Here is a 19,830-nt window from a genome sequence, read left to right as displayed (position 1 = left end):
ATTAAGCCATTCTAATAACTGTGATAGCAAGTAAGTACCAAACTACTCTAGCTCATATTTTATTAAGTTTAAATCATTTCTAAGTGTTTTCAGGACTAAGCGTTATATTTTCCCTTTATAATAGAAATACTATTTCTGTGTTTAATTTTCCTCATTTTCATAGAGTAATAGAATGGTTTATGTTGGAAGGGACCTTAAAAATTATCTGTGTCCAAGTCCTTTGCCATTGACAGGGACATCCTCCACTAGACCAGGTTACTCAGAGCTCCCTCCAGCCTGGCTGTGAATACTTCCAGGTATGGGGCATTCATAGCTTCTCTAGGAAACCTGTTCCAAAACCTCACCAACCTCACAGTAAAGAATTTAGAATAATAGCTAACCTTATCCTACCCTCCTTCATCTTAAAGCCATTCCATGTTGTTCTATCCCTACATGACCTTGTCAAAAGCCCCTCTGCAGCTCTCTTGTAGCTCCTTTAAGTACGGGAAGCTGCCCTAAGGTAACAGTGGAGCCTCCTCCACTCCAGGCTGAACAGCCCCAGCTTTTTCAGCCTATCTGCATAGGAGAGGGTCTCCAACCCCCTGTTTTTCATATATAAGTTTATATTATTTTTTAAATCCTCTCACAAACAAGCATTTTAGCCCATAGCAAGAGACTTAATTCACAAAAATTGATTATTTTTTCACATAAAATAATGAATTTTATTTATTTAATTTAAGTTATTCTTTCCCCTTTTATATAGCAAAAAAAATATATAAAATAAACTTATAAAAGAAAATTTTGTGAGGTATTTGACAGGAGTTTAATAAATATTAAATTTATATTAATAATGTCCTTTTTGTTTAATTTTATCTCATGAGTTGTAAAGCAATAACAAATATCAAAATCTTTATAGAAAGGGGCCTATTGGTATTGTGACTTCTAAAAAAATTTCAATTTTCCCTAAAAAACTGGCAGAAAAAAATAGTAAAATTAATGATATTTTTAGGAATCTTGTGAATGTTACTTAGTTTCTGGGGGAAACATATTTTAAGAGTGAGTTAAATAGAAGTAAAAATGCTTTATTACATTTTAAGACCATAGGCATTAAACTGCAAATAGGCCTAGTATTTAACAAAGGATAATATAAGTGTTGTTTCATTACTTCCACTTCAAAATTATTTCAGAAACTTTGGCTTTTTCATGCTGTTTCTTACAGACACCACTACTAGGCAATGAAGATGATCTTTAAAAATTATCTGTGAAATATGATCTGTAAAAAGGCATCTAATGATAATCAGAACAATTAATATCACATTTATGTTGAGAAGTTTCTCATCTGAAGATTTTATGCCACATTATATTGTGGAATTAGTGTTTATTGTTATGATTTTGTTTGTACTATATTACAGCTTTATATTATAACTACAGTCAAAATACACTCGGTGGTGGGGGTACTCAGCTGCTGGAGCACAAATCCAGATGATTTGGGCAGAAATTAGAGGAGCATCCTGCTGGATGATTAGCACTCTAATTTGACCTTGTGCCTTTGCAGGATGTGCAGTTTCTTAACAGCTAAAACTTTAATTTCTCTAGTTGTACAGAGTCTGGTGAGCAAATGTCATTGTAGGTTTCTATCTTAATGAATTAGGTTGTGGCAAACACTGCAGCAGGCAAATCAAGACACTTTTCTTATGCACATCCTTTGGCTAAAAACAGGACCACCAACATTAGTGCCTCTCTCCTAAAGGAGGTTTAGATCTTGTCCTAGGGGTCTCCTCTGAATTAAGGTGTCCATCATATTGAGTAACTTCTGTTAGTAAAAGAAAGAGTTAAAACATACTTAGTCCTAGAGTGTTAACTGTTTCACTCTCTGTTTTCCCTCACTAAAATAAGGACAATAAGGACTGTTTGAAACTGACAAGAATTGTAACAGTATCTCAACAGGTGCATGTCCTGATTGTTCACCAGTACTTTTCTCAGGGGATTAGGAGATAATCTGCATGTATTGGTAGGGGCCCAAGCACTCACATGCAGACTGCACTTCAAGCAATACTACTTCTGGTTCAAGACAATATGAAAATATTGCTATGTTGGCTGTGGCAGCTTCAGGAGCATTTAAAATAGAGGACTTTCTAAAAGTTCATTTTTTTCCTTTTGTAGCAATTTAAGAAATGAAACTGAATTATAGAAGAGCTTTGGTTGATGCACTGTTTATAGTGAAAACAGTTATACTTGCTGCCTGATTAAAAATTTCTGACTGAACTTACAAATAAAAGTGCAAATTGTGTGCAATTTTTCAGCAAGCATGCATTGTGAAGATGAGAGTAGAAAGCTGGTCTTTTGGTAAATTATATTCTTCATTATTGTACCTCCATTTTTGATATGCAATATACAATATAAAAGTTGCCATAAATGTGGACTAACAACCAAACTATTTTTTTAATAACTCAAAAATGTTGCTGTAGCATACAGCAAAGAAACATGAACAACCATCTAATGAATAGCCCTTCTAAAACCTTAAGATTCTCTTTGAATAATAGTAAACCATGGGAAGTGTTCTCAGAGACAGCTGTGTAAGAATGATATGGATTTTCATGATACTTTTATAGTCTTTGCAGTATTACAAAGGTGTTTCTTGTAGTGAAGTTACTTGTCACAAAATGCTTTTTTGCTGGCAAGCCATTAAAACGTGCCAATTACATAATATCACACTTTAAAATATTACCTTTACTTCTGATTCACTCTTGTAAATGAACAACATGACAAATTGCACTGCTGTGACCTGACACAAAGCACGTAGGAGTCTCTGGGGTACATCTCCATTATTCATCAAAGATTTTGCACCTGTTACTTAGATTCATTGTAAATGACAGTAGAGGTATGTTGATCATACTTAAAATATTTGATCTTGAAAATACATTTAAAAAAATACATTTTGTAAGAGAAAATGAGAATTGTATTCATTTTTGTTAATATTAGCACTGTCTCTCAGTTTAGTCACCATTTTATTTTGAATAGTGGAATAAAAAACAAGCAAAGGGTAAGGCTGAAAAAATTCTCAGCTTCTTTAGTAAAAGAATAGAGCCAATTTTGGCCACTGGCAGAAAAGTAGTACAATAAATATTCAAAATCTTCAGAAGTGAAAATGCCATTTGCAAACACTGAAACGCAAAGATTATATTGCATCCAAATAAATTCCTAGTTTTAGTAAAAGGCATATAATCTCATATTTCTTAAATTGTAGTGGTGTTAAGTGTACTCTACTGTTGGGAAGGATGAATGAATATAATTGTCTGGCAAAAGATTCACAATAATACAGCCAGGATGAAAACAATTCTCCCTACTGGCTGGATGATGCCCTTACCTACAGATAGGTCCAAAAGTCAAATGGACTGTTCTATCTCAACACCCAAATTGTATGGTTCATCCCACAGCTGTAACCGTCCCCTGAAACATCAGGTGTCTGTGACCCCATTGGCCCAAGTCTTGTTCCAGCCCACCTTGAAGCTCCCTGATAAGGGGTCTCCGAGGGGCCAGATGCCCTCTTGGAACCCCCTCTCTTGGAATCCCCACTCTCTTGGAGCTTCCATTCTCTCCTAGAACATCCTCTCTACCCCTTGTCTCTCCCCTCCCTCATCCCCTCAGGCCTTGCCACGTGCTGCATCTGGCAGCTCCAGGCAAGACCTTTCATCATCCCTAATAAACTTTATATTCTAAGAGCAGCCTTCAGAGATCTCTCCTCTCCATTCATCAAAGCCGTCCTGGAGCCCAGCATTCTCTACACTCTACCCTCAAATATTTAATATACTATTCTAATAAAGTTTGTGCATAACTTGTACTAATTTTTGAAAAGAGATTTCATCTCCAAAACCAGTGATACAATTAAAGGGAACAATTATTTAATTTATTCCTTTATGGCAAATTAAGTCTTATATTCTCCATCATATTTTATAAGTGAAAAAGTGGATTGAAGGTAATTCATAACATGTCCTGATTTTCTACACAGCTTCCAGTTATGCTCTTAATATGAAAAGCGGTTTCTATGCAAATGTCAGAGTTTGAAGCTGTCCAGACACAAAGTATTTGATGATAGAGAATTACCTGGATTATCCAAGTCAACTAAAGTGGCATATAAAGACCTCTGTTAAGAAAATCTGCACAGAACAGTTGTGTTGCTGGCATAATCAAATCAGATGCCTCCCTTTCCTTTAGCAAGTGATTTAGCAAGTCAGAAATACAAGAAAATTAACCAAACATATATTTTTTTTGTTAAATACAAATTAAAACAATAGACAGAAAAAAGGAGAATGTCTCAGACAAAAATATTTACCACGGCAAATATAAATCCATACAAAATATAAATCCACTACAAAAAAAAATCATCAGTTTGTAAAGCTAAGATTCATCAAAAAAGGCCACTTTTTGGAAATTTTTTTATGTAATATTTAGAAACCTTACCCATTGCAGCCAATAAATATTTCAATAAAATTCTATTATTTAATGTTGAATTATTGTTTTAAATAGCCTTGTGTTATTATGCTTTTAAACCTGACCTAGTTTCTTTCTAAGGGAAGAAGTTATGAAGCAGCCATTCCCATTCTTTCTCCATCTCATCTTTCCTCTCTCAGAATAAGTCAAACAGTTTGTTCATTTCCCTTTAAATTTTCCTATTCCAAATAAAAAAAAGAAAAAAACCGTATTTTTAGATAATACTGCCCAAAAAGCTGTGGTGGAGCTACAGGTTGGCTAAACCTCCTTGTAATTTCTGATGTTTTTATTTTTATTTCATCGGTAATCAAACACTGAGAGGAAGTGGAGGAAGAAGACAACTGTCAAAAGGGTTGACTCCTAGCGAACAGAGGTTGCCAACATATGCTCATGGACTTTGCTAGCAAGAGCAGAAACAAAAATACAGATTTATTCACACTGTCTGCCTGATTAAAATCTCTCTTCCACACTGTTCAGCTCCCCAGGCACATTGTCCTTGCCTTTGTGGCAATAATTATGGAGGCTTTAAATGTTCTGCTAAAAATTGATGAGTTTGTCAAAAGCCATTACAAGTTCATTTTGGTACGCATCAAAAATATTTTTTTTTTTTCCCTGCAAACTAGAAGAATCTCTATGACTTGTGGAAACCTACTTCACCTAACTTTGAATTAACCTGTTCTGCCTCTGATAATAGTCCTGCAGTATGTGATGAAATAATTTGCAAAATAAACCTGAGATTTTGTGGCTTTGTAGTCTTTCATAACGTTCATTCTATGGTGTCTCTGCTGCTATCATGACCAGAAGTAGCTATATACATGACTGAGTACTGTGAGAACTGCAGGTCTTTCTTTAGACTACTGAAAAGATGAACCCTCCATCAATTTTTGTGCAGAGATAGCACACAGACAGACGGCCAGAATTGCTCAGAAAAAACAAACATCCATAAAGCAGTCCTAGAGTTCTTAGCTAATATTCTTAACACTATTTTCATTAAATGTGCCATTACAAGGTTGAAGTTAGCTAGAACTTCACTGATGAAGTGTGCTGATTCTTTGTGTAACAGCTCACACTTCCATAACTAAACTGGTTTTTATTAAGCTAATAATAGAAATATCTGGGCATACTGACACAGGTTGAATTAAACATTTAAGAGGTAGTGAGAGGAAATTTCACAGGCTCAGATACAATGTTGAGTGGTCATGGGATTCAGCCTTCTGATCTAAGTAATTGCATAGACAGATATTGTTCTCCAAGTAGTTTGGGGCTACAGTCCCAAGTGGTTAAAATACATGAGGAAGGAATTCAGGCTGAAAAGTTAGATGGTTATGATGCATTAAAACCAGGTGGAGAAAAGGGGTAAGGAAACACCTCAGAAAACAACATCAGTCACTTCATCACTTGCAAATTTTACCTAAGGACGTATGAAATGCATTTGAAAATCAGTGATGCACAGAGAGGATGGATGAATAATGTTTTGGCCTTTCTTTTAGGAATATTCTGAAGGGTGGAGTGGTGTTTCCACAATCCTGATTTCGTCTATGTCTCTTGAAATGTTGCCACAAATAACCTGTACAGAACTTCATCTAGCATAGGGCATAGTTTAGGGTGACATACAATAATTACAGAAGCAAAAGAACTGGTAAATAAAATGTGTCTGTGTTTCAGGTCTCACATGCTGACCTGAGGCTTCCTTTTAATTTGGGCTGATTTGTTAGTCTTCAGAGCCCAACAACCTCTTCTATTTGCATGGAGGAGTTTTTTGAAAACATGTTAGCTGCACAGTTAACAGTCTGCTTTATGAACTCAGACGCAGTCCTATCTTCATCAAGGGCCTCTTGTAGCTTAAAATTGTTCCCCTTCCCTCTTGTATTTTCAATTTCTTCACCACTAGAGGTAAAGGCCTCTCTTCTCCCAGCATTAACTCATTAACCTCAATCTTGGATTGTCCCCAAATATTTATAACTTATTTTTATTTCTCCCCAGTATTTCTTATAGCCTTCTGGTACAGTTAGAGCTTTGCCATCTGCCACCTTCCTGACATTGCAGTAGGGAAGAACTGCTCTGAGTGATGTTTTCTGAACTGTGGTGAAAAGTGTGCCTGTGTTCCCATTTCTTGCTGTGCTACTCTAATATATTTCATTTTTTTCTTCTGATATATTACTGCCTATCTTCAGTGTGGTATCTTTCAGGTGATACACACTTAAAGTGTACTAATCTTATTGTCCTTTCTCCACTAATTCCACCCATCTTCCTTTTTCCCCTACAGTGATTAAACTCACTTCATTTCTACCTGATGTTTCCACTCTCCATGGTTTATTCACAGTGTTTATCCCAATATCTAGGATCTAATATCTAACTCTAGACCATTGTTTATTAATATCATGTCATAAGGCAGTTGCATTTATACTTTTTTCTGAACATTAACACTGCTTTAGAGTTGGGTAAGAAGGAGTTCTATGACTCAGCATCTGTGAAGCATTATTAGACATGTCTACATCAGTAAAGAAAGAGATGCTTTGTACTATCTTTTGGTAGAAAATTCAGAGAAATATGGTGGGAATGGGAGATAATTTTAAATACTGTTAATGCAGGATGTTTCAAAATCATTGTGTAATCAAAGCCTGTGATTTGTTACATCTCAGGAAACAAGAGATAAATTTACATTTTTACTCACCTTCCTGCTGGAGCCCGAGCTTCATTTCCAAATGACTTGAATTTTTTGGGCATTGCAGTTAAGGAGAGGTCAAACTGGCCAATAGCCTCAGGTTAAGAGCTTCAAAAAATCTGCCCTAAGTAACATTGATTTTGTCACCAATTTGTTGAAATAAAGAAGTCTCTTTATTTTTCGTCTCTCTCAGATCAGCCAGCAATACAAGCTGTAACATGTCCTTCTGTTAATGTTAGCCTGTCAGTCCATTGCAATTTGAGATGGTGTCTGCACTCCAGGCTTTCACTGTGACTGGGAAATCCTAAATCCAATTTGTGGAACTGATGCCTAAAGAGGCTACTTGGAACTGAGGCTACACAGAGTTAAAATAATAAAGAAAGTATTTATTAGAAGGCCTTTAAAGGATACACCTTGACAGTCCAAAAGCCCACCTAGGGCTACACAGAAGATAGACCCAAGATAGATGCCAGGTTACACGTTTTTACAGTTTTCTAAGTTTTGGTCCATTTACATATCGGGGTTAATTGTCCAATTACAGCTTCAGGTTATGAAGTCCCATCCTCCCAGATTGCTCTCCTCAATTTGCTGTTTATAAGTTTTGGGCCTGAAGCTGTGATGATGTCCTTGGTTCTTGGGTAGGAAAAGGATTTGTTTTGTCTAACTAAACTGTGAGAACCTGCTGACACTTTATATGAAATTCAGAGTCACACACAAAGGCAGTACAGAATCTAAAAAATATGAAAGCGAAAATGTTTAAACCATCACTCACTTGCACGTGAATGTGAGAAAGATGATCTATGTGTGGACTTATTCTCCCACCTGTAGGAAAAAATCAAGAATTCTCCTGCTTCAGAGCACAGTTTAGTGCATATTCAAAGTTTCCAAGAACTCATCTGCATGGTTTTGAGAGAAATAACATTATACTGGGGTAAGCATGTTGAATTCATGGCCCATACTGTAGGATGGAGAGCAATGCAGGCTTTAACCTTTCACTGGTGCAATCCTAAGAGCAAGTTTTAGTAACAATGCAGTAAACTCACACACATGTGACAGTTACCACTGGGGGCCAAGATGGCATGCTCATATCTGCGGTTTAAGAATGCCATTGCTTATCACACCCTGTGACATTCTTACTCTTGAAAGTATTTCTTCATTGGTCAGAGGCTACAGTGCAGCGGCTACCTGCCACGACCTCAGGCAGATGGGATGAGCCGGCCGGCACTGCCCGTGTGAGGCCGTGTGGCCACCACGAGAGAGGCACCCCAGGGGAACGGCATCTGCCACCCTGGTGGTGCTGAGTGCTGCGGCGTGGGTTGTGCAGCTTGGGTAGCTCTGCACACTGAGAGGCAATGAAAAGATAAGAGAAGGTTACTTGTCTGCCAGCCCAAAGAGTCTTTATTTTCCCCAGGTCGGGCAAGAAGAAAGGTGCTCTCTGAGTGGGTGCAGGAACAAATGCCCAAGAAATCAAAGATTACAGCACTTTAAGTAGGGGGTGGGCAGAAAGGGGTGCAGACCTGTCTCGCCCAAGGGGGGTAACCAGAGAGGGATGACACAAGTTACAACCACCTATGATAACGTAACAGGGGTAGGCACAAGGTCAGGGGACAAATAGAAAAGCTAAACTGGGGTGATTGATACAGAACTTTCTAGAAGAAACTGGGGGTGGTTACAGGATTGACAACCAAAAGGGTGTGAACAAACTCAGATTGATGGAACCAAATAAGGAGAAAACAGGGAGAGGTGAGAAGCTTGACAGATAACTGGGGAGCCAAGTGGTGGGAACTTTTGGGGTAAACAACTTGGATCAAACCTGCTGTGAGGGAACAAATGGGGGAGCATAAAGGCTAACTGACATTAATAAAACCAAATGACTAAATATAACCACACTGCAACACTAGAAGAAACCCACTTTCAAACTCTGAAAGGCAGTTTTAGCTGCTTGGTTTATTTGGATTCTTTATGACTGATGTGAAAAGCTTAAAAACCAAAGCACTGTTTTTGGCCCTCTCTCTTATTTAGGAAATTATTTGTTCTGCCAGATTCCAACTAGTCCTGTTTACAGTGTATTATATTAATTTGGCTTTAAATGCAATGCAATTGCATTATGAGTCTAGCCTTAATGACTGGAAAACACCTGAAATCTGATTGTACATTGTTGTAGACAGTCAGTTACCTTGTTGGTTTTCCTGGGTTGTAAGAATGACAAATTTTGTTATACCCCTGTGGTATAGAGTGGGTAAATTCTAGTGTCATTCAGCAGCAATTTTAAAACACGGAAAGTTTGTCATCAGAAAATTCTCCCTCTTTTAAAGCAATGGATAGATTAAAATATATATGTGAGTCTTCTTACTTATCAAATTTATGATGATTTCACAAAAAAATAGAAAAGAAACCTTGTCCTTTGATCAACAGTATTTACTTGAGCTACAACAATCTAAAATGCTGTCCCTAACATGTTTTATTTTTAGCTCTTTCAGAAATTTTATCACTGTCATCCTTTTAAGGATCGTAAATTTTTGAAAGCCGTGTTCCTTGACCTTTGAAAATATTACCTCCTTAGCAGTGTTTGCAAGCAATGACAGATACTCTCCTAAACTCTCCTAAACTAATCACTGAGTACTGTAAAAGCTACAAGTGTGTCAGAAGCAAGCTTAAGAGATTTTACATGTACACAGAAGATTCTTACACTGTTTATAGAGGCTTCTGGTACACTGAAACTGGGAAGGTGTTCTTTTCGTAACTACAATGTAGGTATCTTCAGCTGACACTGCTGTTGGTTAAAAATTGTTTTACAGAATATGATCACTTAAGCTAGACACATTATCTAGCTGAAGAACTAAAATTGACTTTGGCCTACATATCATGACAAGACAAATGTGACAGCACAAACTAGAAATTTTAAAATCACCCAAGGTAGATTTGGTGCTACAGTTTTCTTGAAAATAGTTTCAGCAGATCCAAGCCTCAAAAAATGAATCCTTCATTATTGCACTTTCTATTTAAGATGAAAAAAATGTTGCCTGGCCATTGCTAGTTTTAGTCTACAAACATCTTGAAGTATACATTTTGGGAAGCTGCTTAATTTTACCAAAATTGCAGGTTTGGGTCTTCAGCATGAAAAGTCGTCAATACAGAAATGTCAGGAGTTGGTGACCAGTTTCACCTCAAGGCTATGTGGTCTCTAATCTCAGCTGTTGTACATTATATTCCTTTAGCTATGCCTGTGTTTGTCCTCAAGTCATTCTATTAGGAATATATTGCCACCCACTATAAATGAGTTAAGTTTAATCTCTAGGAATGTTTTGGTGAAGGTTTCTTTTTTTTTTTTCCCTAAGAATGAGAATTTTATTTTATTTCTAATTATGAGACCACAATTTCATTTGTGCTTTATATAATCTGATAATCGTAGATGTGGAATGATTAGACAAAATGCTATTGTTATCATAAGTCTTTAAGGTCATGCTCAAAGCCATAAGCCTTTGCTTAGATATTCTCCAAAAAAATCTTATGTTTAAAAGAAAGTGTCCAAATTTGAACTACAAATGAGTTTTCTCAGGGTGGGGTTTTTCTCTAGTTTTAAGAGTGCTGGTAATTTTTTCTTACATTCCTGCTTTTGTGTTTGAAATTTCAATTTTTCCTGAGGCAGTCATGATTTTGCTACTTTATTATTATGAACTTATAGTACTACTAGTAGTATTGATAATATAATCACCATAGGAAAAAAAATACTTAAAATCAATAATAGCTAATAAATTTATCTACATATAAAATAATATTTCAGTTATACAAATTTTGCATAATGGCCTTGCTTATTTCTAACCTGGGTTTAAAAAGAAATCATATTTGATAGTGATGATGCCCTAACAATTAAGAACAAATATCTAAAATGAGAGGACATGAAAATAAAGTTTTTTTTGTTGTTGCCTTATTCTTATGAAAGGCTCATCAGAACTGTGAAACACAGGGTATTTGACTTAGTGTTCATAGAGAAAATCTGATTCAAACAGATATTGCTGAGACATCAAGTGCCAACCATCTTAACTAGAAAATGAAGATAGAGTGTTGAAATTTCAGCCGGAACAAAGTAAGTCTTTTGCTGCTATTAGCAGGTAAACTCTTGAATTTTCTTTTTTTCTTTGTCAGGAGGATTCTCTGTTGTCTCACAACGTGATTGACCTCATGCCAAAAGGCAGAATAAATTAGTACAAGAACATTTTTGTTCTTAAAGCTATATTGCACTGGACAGGGAGAAATATCCTTTTTTTTCCATTTTTTTACTGTAAATTATCAAAATTTCCAAATCAAATCTTCTGGGAGAACAAAACTGTTGTAGTAGCTGGTGCTGATCAAAAGTACTACTACTATCAATAATAATAATGAAAATGAAGAAGAATTTTAGTATTAGCAGTAGTAATAGGAATAATTATACAGACTTAAAACTGTAATTGTGTTTTCCTAGTGTTCTAAACTGATATAATCTTTATTTTTTTCTATAATGATTGTTACATTTTTGACATCAATATCTGGGAACTTACCTCTTCTATTCTTCCAATTCAACCAAAATTTCTTAGAAGTAGAATAGACTTTGACATGGAAGATTACTCTCAAATTTTGAAAAACTCTGATATTCATAATTAAAATGCTAGAAAATTTGTTACAGGAGAAAATTTGCTACATGGAGTAATGGACCACATGGAAGTCACCTCAGAACCAGGAAGTTCCCATCACATTATTGTCAGGGGTCAGGAGAGAGGTCAAGAGACATTTTCTACAGTGATGGCTTTCCTTCTGCTGCTCTCAGTAGGCACCTGCCCTTAAACATTGCTGGAGAAAAATGTGCTGAGCTAGTAACCCATAGCCTAACCAACATTACTGTTCCATAAAACTTTTGCCAAACTTTTTAAAAGCAACCCACATTCTTGGCATTATTATGCATTACTGTTTTCCCCCCAAGGGTTAGTTCAGATATCATGTTTTTTCTAGTAAGGCATGTCAGAAGTAAGTGACAGCAATGCTTTCATGCCTTTTTGCTCTGATTTCTACTTTACACCACTGCTGATTAACAGAAGCACTGACATAGGAGTAGTATATAAAAGTAGTTGTTTTCCCCATAACATCATTGTTTAATAAACTTCTGAATAAGAAGACTGGATTGTTCACTTTCAGGAATAACAGGAACTGATTTCTAGGACAGGCACTACTGACTTTTACTAGTTAAATGATACTAGAATTTAAAACTGAATCAATGTCTCCAATCGAGAATCTATGACCTTTTGACGTCTGAGCTCTCTCCTCATCTCCAGTTTCATACACTGTAACACAGTAAAGGTAGTTGTACGCTGAACAAATTATGATATATACAAGGAAAGCTTGGTTTTTTCCTGTGTTTTAGCACTTAATAAGAAAATTTTTATCTCAATAGTACCAAAACTAAGTTAAAGACCCTTGACTTCAGTGCATTCAGGTGAAAGTCTTTTTGTTCCCTGTGCCACTTTAATCAGACAGAAAAGTACCTCACTTTCTGTGGTAGTTTGTTTTTCTGTTGTAGTTTTAAGGTGTTTCTTGTTGTAAGCTTGCAGTGGTTTGTTCCATGTACCCTGTTCTTTTTCCCCAATGGTTTTGCCCTGAAGTTGTTTACTACTATTTTTCCGTCAGTTCTTACGTCAGTCCTCATGTCAATCTCCCTTACACCTCCCTTATTTCCAGATCCTTCCCTGCCAACCCTTGAAGTACTGCCCTCTTCCCTTGTTTGTCAGAAATAACTCCACCCCTTTCTCTAGAACATTCTTTGTCTATCACCCTTCTCTCGAAGGTTCATTGGTGTGCCAAGCCTGTTCCCCTCCCATGTTATCCCGTATTGGTCACCTAAAACTTAAACCCTGTCCTATATTCCTCTCTTACTGTTCTACTATTGGTTAAGATTTGTATCCTCCCCTAGTAACCTCCCCTGTTTTTAAGTCACTGCTACCCTGTAAGAGCTGTCACTTGTCCCTGGACCCTCTTGGAGATTAAACCTTCTTGAGAACCTATACAAGTGGCCTCTCTTGTCTCTTTTGCTCTGGCTACTCAGCTCGGGATCTTAATTTACAGTTGCACAGCACAATCCATTGCCACTGAGAACCATGTGGCCCTGCGCATCCCATCACCTAGACCAGTCCCAGAAGTGGTCACGGGGGTGGCCACACAGGGCACGGGCTAGAAGGTGAGGACTAGCCAGGGGGCATCACCAAGAGACTGTCCGTGTCAACTTTCAGTGTCAGAAAAGAGGCAGCATCAAAGAGTGGCATTTTAATTCAGTTTTTTTTCTGTTTATGTAATGATAAAAACTTGCATCTCCACTTTTCAGATAATCTCCTTGGTGAAGAATTTTTCCTATACAATTTTGTTTTTCTTTTAATGCTGAAATGGACAAAAGGAAAATTTAGTATATGTGGCCAAGCATAGAGAAATGTTTTTTTTTCTGTAACAAAAGTACTAATTTTCACAGAAATTTTGCAGTGTATGATCCAACTAGTTAAATATTAAGTGTGTGACAACTTACAATTCTCTTTCACTCGCTAACAAAGAAAAAGACAAAATGGGAAACAGAATGGGAAAACAGCATCTTTTAACTGTCAAACTCACCCTTCTTGCAATGAGGTGAATGTGGAAGAATATGAGAGTAAAGCATCTCCGCAGCATAACATTGTGAGTGAAAGTGTCTCTTAGTGACTGGTAGAAAATTAAAAATACTTCATATTTTAGAATTTATGAAATGGCTTATGCCATTCAAAAATCCAGCCTCATTATTTATCAGAAAAAAACCCAAATAACTTCCGGCATTGTCCAGTAATAATCAAAATTTCTAAAATCTAAATCTGATGCTACAATCCAAAAATGTGGCTAGACATGAATTCTGAGAGATTACAATATTTAAAAGATGCATTAAGTTGTTTTACAAAACATTATGGTTACTCCTCCTTCCTCTCTCACAATTTCTGATATTTTTCCAAGTACCTATAAAACTGAATATAATGCTTCTGGAAATGAAATTCTGTCTTCATTTGATTCCTAATTAACAATATTCTTAGAAAATGGTTTTTAAAAATGCCATCCATTTTAAAATATGTTTACAAATAAAGTTTCTAATGTGTAGTTGTAAATTAAAGGATACAGGGAAAGGGTACTACCTAATTTATAATAATTAAATTATTTATATAAATACACCTCAGCTAAGCTACTATATGAAGCATATCCACACCAAATTTTTAGCTTACTTTTTGGAGGCAAAGTTCTGAAAGCATAAAAATATACATGTTAATATTTGGTTTATATATTTGAATAAAGAAATGTTCAATTGTATTTTTCATTCACATGTTTAACAGTAAAATATTTTGATATGAACAGTTCTAAGAAAAAATATTAGACCAAGTTATTATAGACAATAGAAATACAATTGAAAATTTTAACAGATGCAACCACACTTGAATGTCTATTTTAATACAGCAAAGATCTTGGAAAACTCAACACACTTTTAATTTTTTTGTTGTTGTTGATAATAAATGATATTAAAATAGTTCATTTTAAGATTAAAAATAGAAATTCCTCTCTAGAAATCTAATTCAAAAGCAAAGCCTTTCTTGTGTAAAGAGGCTGCAGAAAAAAGAACTAAGATCTTCTTCAGTGGTTTAGTAGCCTCCAAAAATGCATCTCATTAGGGTTCTCACTCTAGTGGAGTGAGAAGGAGTTTTTTCTCTGAAATGACAGAAGTAAAGAAGTTTGAAATATTTATGCCTGCTCTTATTGTTGGGGTACTTTAAAGCATGATTTTCTCAGAAAAAGGTCCCGTCCTTACAGAGAGATTGACAAGTGAAAAATTACACAGAAATTCAAAAAAAGACAACACTAACCATTTTTAGAAAAGTAATAATTATTTCAATGGTATTATTTATAAACATGCATTTTTACATGTGGAAACATTCCATTTCAATAAAGCGGGTTGCTCAGATGTTAAGTAACAAAATATTTTTCCATCTTTATAAGTATTATTGCATTACTGTTGGCTGTAAAAAACAGCTGTTCCCTGTCTGTACATTACGGCACATCCAGAGGCTGCATGGCACTCTCGCATTTCTGGTGCTGAGGTGGAAGTACTTTGCTGACCACAGTGCAGCCACGCATTGCTGACACCTCTTACTGACACTGCTGCTATCAAAGGGACTGTAGACGAGGGCACACCTTATTCCAGCATATGCTACTCTCCCATTTGTATATGTCCATGCTTAAGTTAGAAATCCTTGAGTTGGGTTTATTTTCTGGTTGCCAAAGGCTTAGGAAAAATCCAGCTAACTAGGACACATCCTAGGGAAGACTATGTTTATTTAGCTAGGCTGTCTTCAGGTGCTGAGCTAACTTTTATGTAGCTTACCTGAGTATCTCTTTGCTTCACCAGAGGTAGAGAAATTTTACAAAAGATAAAAGTAAACATGATGAAGAAACTAGGATTTTCCATTAGCAGTTTGCTTTGAGCTGCCTTTGTTTAACAGATTTCTGTAGTGGAATGATATCACAGGGTCAAATATACTGAATCATATGCTACAAAAATCACAGACCAGGTGTATAAGCTGATCTATGATCAAATTCTCTGTGTTCAGTGTTCTTATTGTCAGAAGAGCATTGATGCAGATATAATACTTGGCCAAACAGATTTCTGTATCACGTTCATTCTTTACTCCATAGGCTGTTTTCCTGCAGATAATTTTACAGTTGTCACATAGGAGTGAAAAATGGGCTTATGGAGGGTTTTTTTTACATCTGCCAACCAAAAGATATTTACTAATCCCATTTCTCTGAAATAAATCATGTAGCTCACAGTTAAAATTAGTTTTTAAAATGCTGGAAACATTTGTGAACTTCCTATCTGTTTCAGCAGTTGTCTGACTCTATCTCCTTTGTCATTTGTTCTAAAACCTATGGAAAGATCTTGAAAGGTGAGACAGATCTGGGACTTGGGGATTTTCTTGTTTGTATTTTTTTTTTATATTTGATAGCATATTTGACATTTATTAATCTTTATTAACGGTGGGGATGCTAAAAACACTTTTCTTTTTTTTTTTTTTTTTTAATCCAGAAAGAGCTATGTCATGTTTTCAGCAGTTGTCATTGTGACATGCTTCATTACAAGTCAAAAAATGAAGTTTTTGTTGCCTGTGTACTTTTTTCTACACTAAATTTCACATTTTTGTTCACTTGGCTTATTTCCAGTTATGATTATTATTGACTAAAGTGGAGCTCAAAGCTTTATGTGGCTGATGAAATGAGATATTTGACTGGGATGCAGAAGACCTATGGTGTATTAATGGTTCAATTTATGCTGCTTCTTCAATGTATTTAAGGGTTTACAGTTTTTTTGAAAGAAAATTAACATATCAAGTACTTTGGCAGGGTATATTGCAACAGGACGATGCCCTCTGCAAGAATGAAAAAACAGATCAAATATTTGAATTACTGTAATTTCATTCCATTGCTGTGCTTTAAAAACTGATATTTGCTAACTGCAAGTATCTGTGCATGTTTACTTAGATCTTTTGTATATCAAAATTAACATCAGTCAAAAGAGGACTAAATTTTAAAATTATTCATAATACATTTTCAATTTTTTTGAAGATTTTTTGTTAAGTAGTGTGATTAAATACTTGGTATTAAAATTAAATGGGTAATAATGTGTTTTTCAAAGCTGTAAATCAAGTTAAACAAAGAGAAATAAATAAATACAAGATTAAATTGCTTGAAGACACTTAGTTTTTTGAGTGAAGTCACTAGCATGAAGAGCTATGTTCTGCTCTCTTTAAGCTGCTTCTTCTTGAATAATCATTTTTGCAAATATTTCAAAAAAGTGTAAAATGCAGTTTTGTAAAGCATTCCCTTTCTTTCTGTTTCAGTTCCTCAGGTTGTAAAAGATAATAACTGGCATCATTAAGAAGTTGTGTTCAGAAGAAACAGTAAAATTTTGAAGTATCAGAGATTTTTACATATTATTAATAAAATCATAAATATTAACATTTAATATGGGAATTTTACTTTTGTAGAAGCATGCAATGAGTTATGCCAAAAACTCTTCAAATGGTCAAGACAAAACCAATGAAAAATAAAGAAATTTAGTGTGAGCATCTAAATTATTCTATTACATACATCACTGAAGAAAGATGCATGTATGTCTTTCAAAAATGCTTTAAAATGGCAACTTCATTCTCAGAGCTGCATCTTGATCTGCAAACCAAAGCTAAACTTCATTTTTTAAAATAATTTTTGCATGAATTCTCATTGACTTCAGAAAAATATATTCTTTGGTGAATGTGTTTTGCCTAATACATTGGAAGTAATGGTAAAAAATGTATGTGTTACGTATAGTAGCAGATGCAGACAAACTGACATAAGCTTGAAAACTCTGTCACTGTTAACAAAGTGAATACTGATCATGGTAGTCTTTAAAATGTTATATAATTTTTCAAATTATTTTTTTTCTGGAAGAGTGTTTTGCAAATAAAATGCCATTGTGTTCTAGGGTGACGTTATGGTGTTTGTATCTCCAGTCATGTGTTCTGTTTATGTTTGACATTATGTTCTGTGCTTTCAGAACTGACTCTGAAAGTGAAGCTTTGTTCTGCCTTGTTATCAGCCAGTTCACCTCCCGCCATGGTCTGCTGTCTAGAAAAGGCTGGTGCTTGCTTGCTTGCTTTGCTTGCTTCTGCTTTTGCCTTTACTTCCTAGTTAGTTTAGCTAAGCAGTCCAATTCTTTCCCTGGACTGTTCCTTTTCCTTTCCTTTTCATGAATACCATCCAACCTGCTCCAGACTGGGACCTGGGAAACACTGAGGAGCACCAAGAGCCTGTGTTTTGTGCTCTGCAGCAGCCATTCCCAGTGCCCAGAGCAATCCCCAGTGCCCAGACCTGGGTAACCACTTCCAGGAAAGACTTTCTGGATTTGTCATCTCTTCAGAGTGGTGAAAGAGTTTTGTTGTCATCTGGTGTTGTTATTTTCTTTGGTGATGGGGAGTCCTTTGTTTGTTAAATAAACAGGTTCTTTTCCACTTCTCTCAGAGAACTTTGTTTTTCCTGAACCAGGTGGGTGGGGAGGGGCTATGGGGGTTTGTTTTCTACAGGCTCCTTCCAAAGGGTTTTCCCCAAATTTGCCCTAAACTAGGACACATTGTTTTTACATTTTGTTCAGTAGTACATAATACAAACAAATCAACTTCTTTAATCATCAATGGATAGTAAATTATAAAGAATTTCTCAGATGTACTGTACAATTTAAGATACAATTAGCATGAAAGATACTATTGTATTTACTTCTTTGTCTTGTCAAGATGCCTTGTCTTACAATGTTAATGTTAAAACATAACAATGTCTTAAGATTTAGTTTGGCACTTCCTACATTTCCAAAAGTTAGTGATAAAATTAATTTCAAATTGTTATTGAAAAATATGGGGAAATTTTATTAAGATAAATTTTTTACTATTGTGTTTAACTGAAACAGTATTCCCAATGAAGTTCTTACTTAAACATCCAATTTAGGGTATTCCATGACAGCTGACTGTATGCTGGGGGAAGACAAATTTGGGATGGATGTGTATCACCTCTGAGGAGAGTGATTTCACCACAGTTGCTGGTTCAACAGAAAGACATTTTCTACATCCCTTGTTTGACTGTTCCTATGCAGCTAATCAGCTACCAGATGCCGACAAGCTTCCTTTTCTCCAAGGATTTGAGAGAGCCTGGCCATGTTGCCTCCACTCCACTTTGTTTCCATCCCACCCTACCATGTGCTTGTGTGAGAAGCCGGGCATGTTGTTGATTTCATCCCAGAAGTAGCAACCACATTTTTCCCTGTTATTTCCATACTGTTATAACTACAAATATCTGTACTATGTCTATAAATTTCCATTCTGTTTCATCCCCCCTTATCATTCATTCTGTGGGGGGAGTTGGGCATGTTGCCCACAATTTTTTTTCTGTAAAAATGTAATTTCCCTCTCAGTCTTTTTTCCCACATGATGATACTTATTTGTGAAGGTTAGGAGGAGAAAAGTGAAAAGAGAAGAGGTGTAGGTAAACAAGTAGATATGCTGAGTTAATGCTACAAGTGAATTAATGTCAGAAAGAACAAATATTCCATTAATTGCTTAAATATAAAACTCAGTTTTTATAATTGCATTTTAGTTAATAGATCCTGCAGAATAAACAGTGATTTTTTGCACATTTTTATGCTAATTTATTTCCATTTTACTATTTTAAAAATACAAACATTTTATTCTCATATGTAAATATATTTCTGGGACTTAATGTATTTTGCAGGTAATGGAGGAAAACCGTAGACCTGATATGGCAAGACAAGCTACCAGAAGGATATTCCAGGCAGAGAAACTACTCTCACAAGTATTTAGTTGTGCTATGCACCTGCTCAAGAATAACAGCAGCTTGGGTCATCAACAGAGCTCTCCAATACAGTTGCTTCAAGATACAGACACATAAGAAAAAAAAAGGAATTTGCTCAATTACATTTGTTGTCTCATTTTTCCCCATTATTTATTTATTTATTTATTTTATTTTTATTTTTCATTATTTTTTCCTGAGAGTAAATAAGCAGTTTCTCTGCAGTCTAAGATTTCCACAAATTGATGTTTCGGAAGTTACCACTAGTTTACTCCATA

General features: G+C 35.6%; 1 long non-coding RNA gene across 1 annotated transcript in view; it reads left to right on the top strand.

The window, feature by feature from the left end:
• LOC116184570 (uncharacterized) overlaps positions 1 to 19,572 on the top strand; it is a 47,530-nt gene extending 27,958 nt beyond the window's left edge. Inside the window, exon 3 of the long non-coding RNA XR_004149325.2 lies at positions 19,475 to 19,572. This is a non-coding gene — a long non-coding RNA (uncharacterized LOC116184570). The remainder of the gene's footprint in view (positions 1 to 19,474) is intronic.
• Positions 19,573 to 19,830: the final 258 nt, after the last annotated feature.

Source organism: Lonchura striata, chromosome Z, assembly GCF_046129695.1.
Source record: "Lonchura striata isolate bLonStr1 chromosome Z, bLonStr1.mat, whole genome shotgun sequence".
Lineage (NCBI taxonomy): Eukaryota > Metazoa > Chordata > Aves > Passeriformes > Estrildidae > Lonchura > Lonchura striata.
The sequence above is the reverse complement of the archived record's forward strand: the minus strand, read 5'-3'. Positions and strand labels throughout refer to the sequence as shown.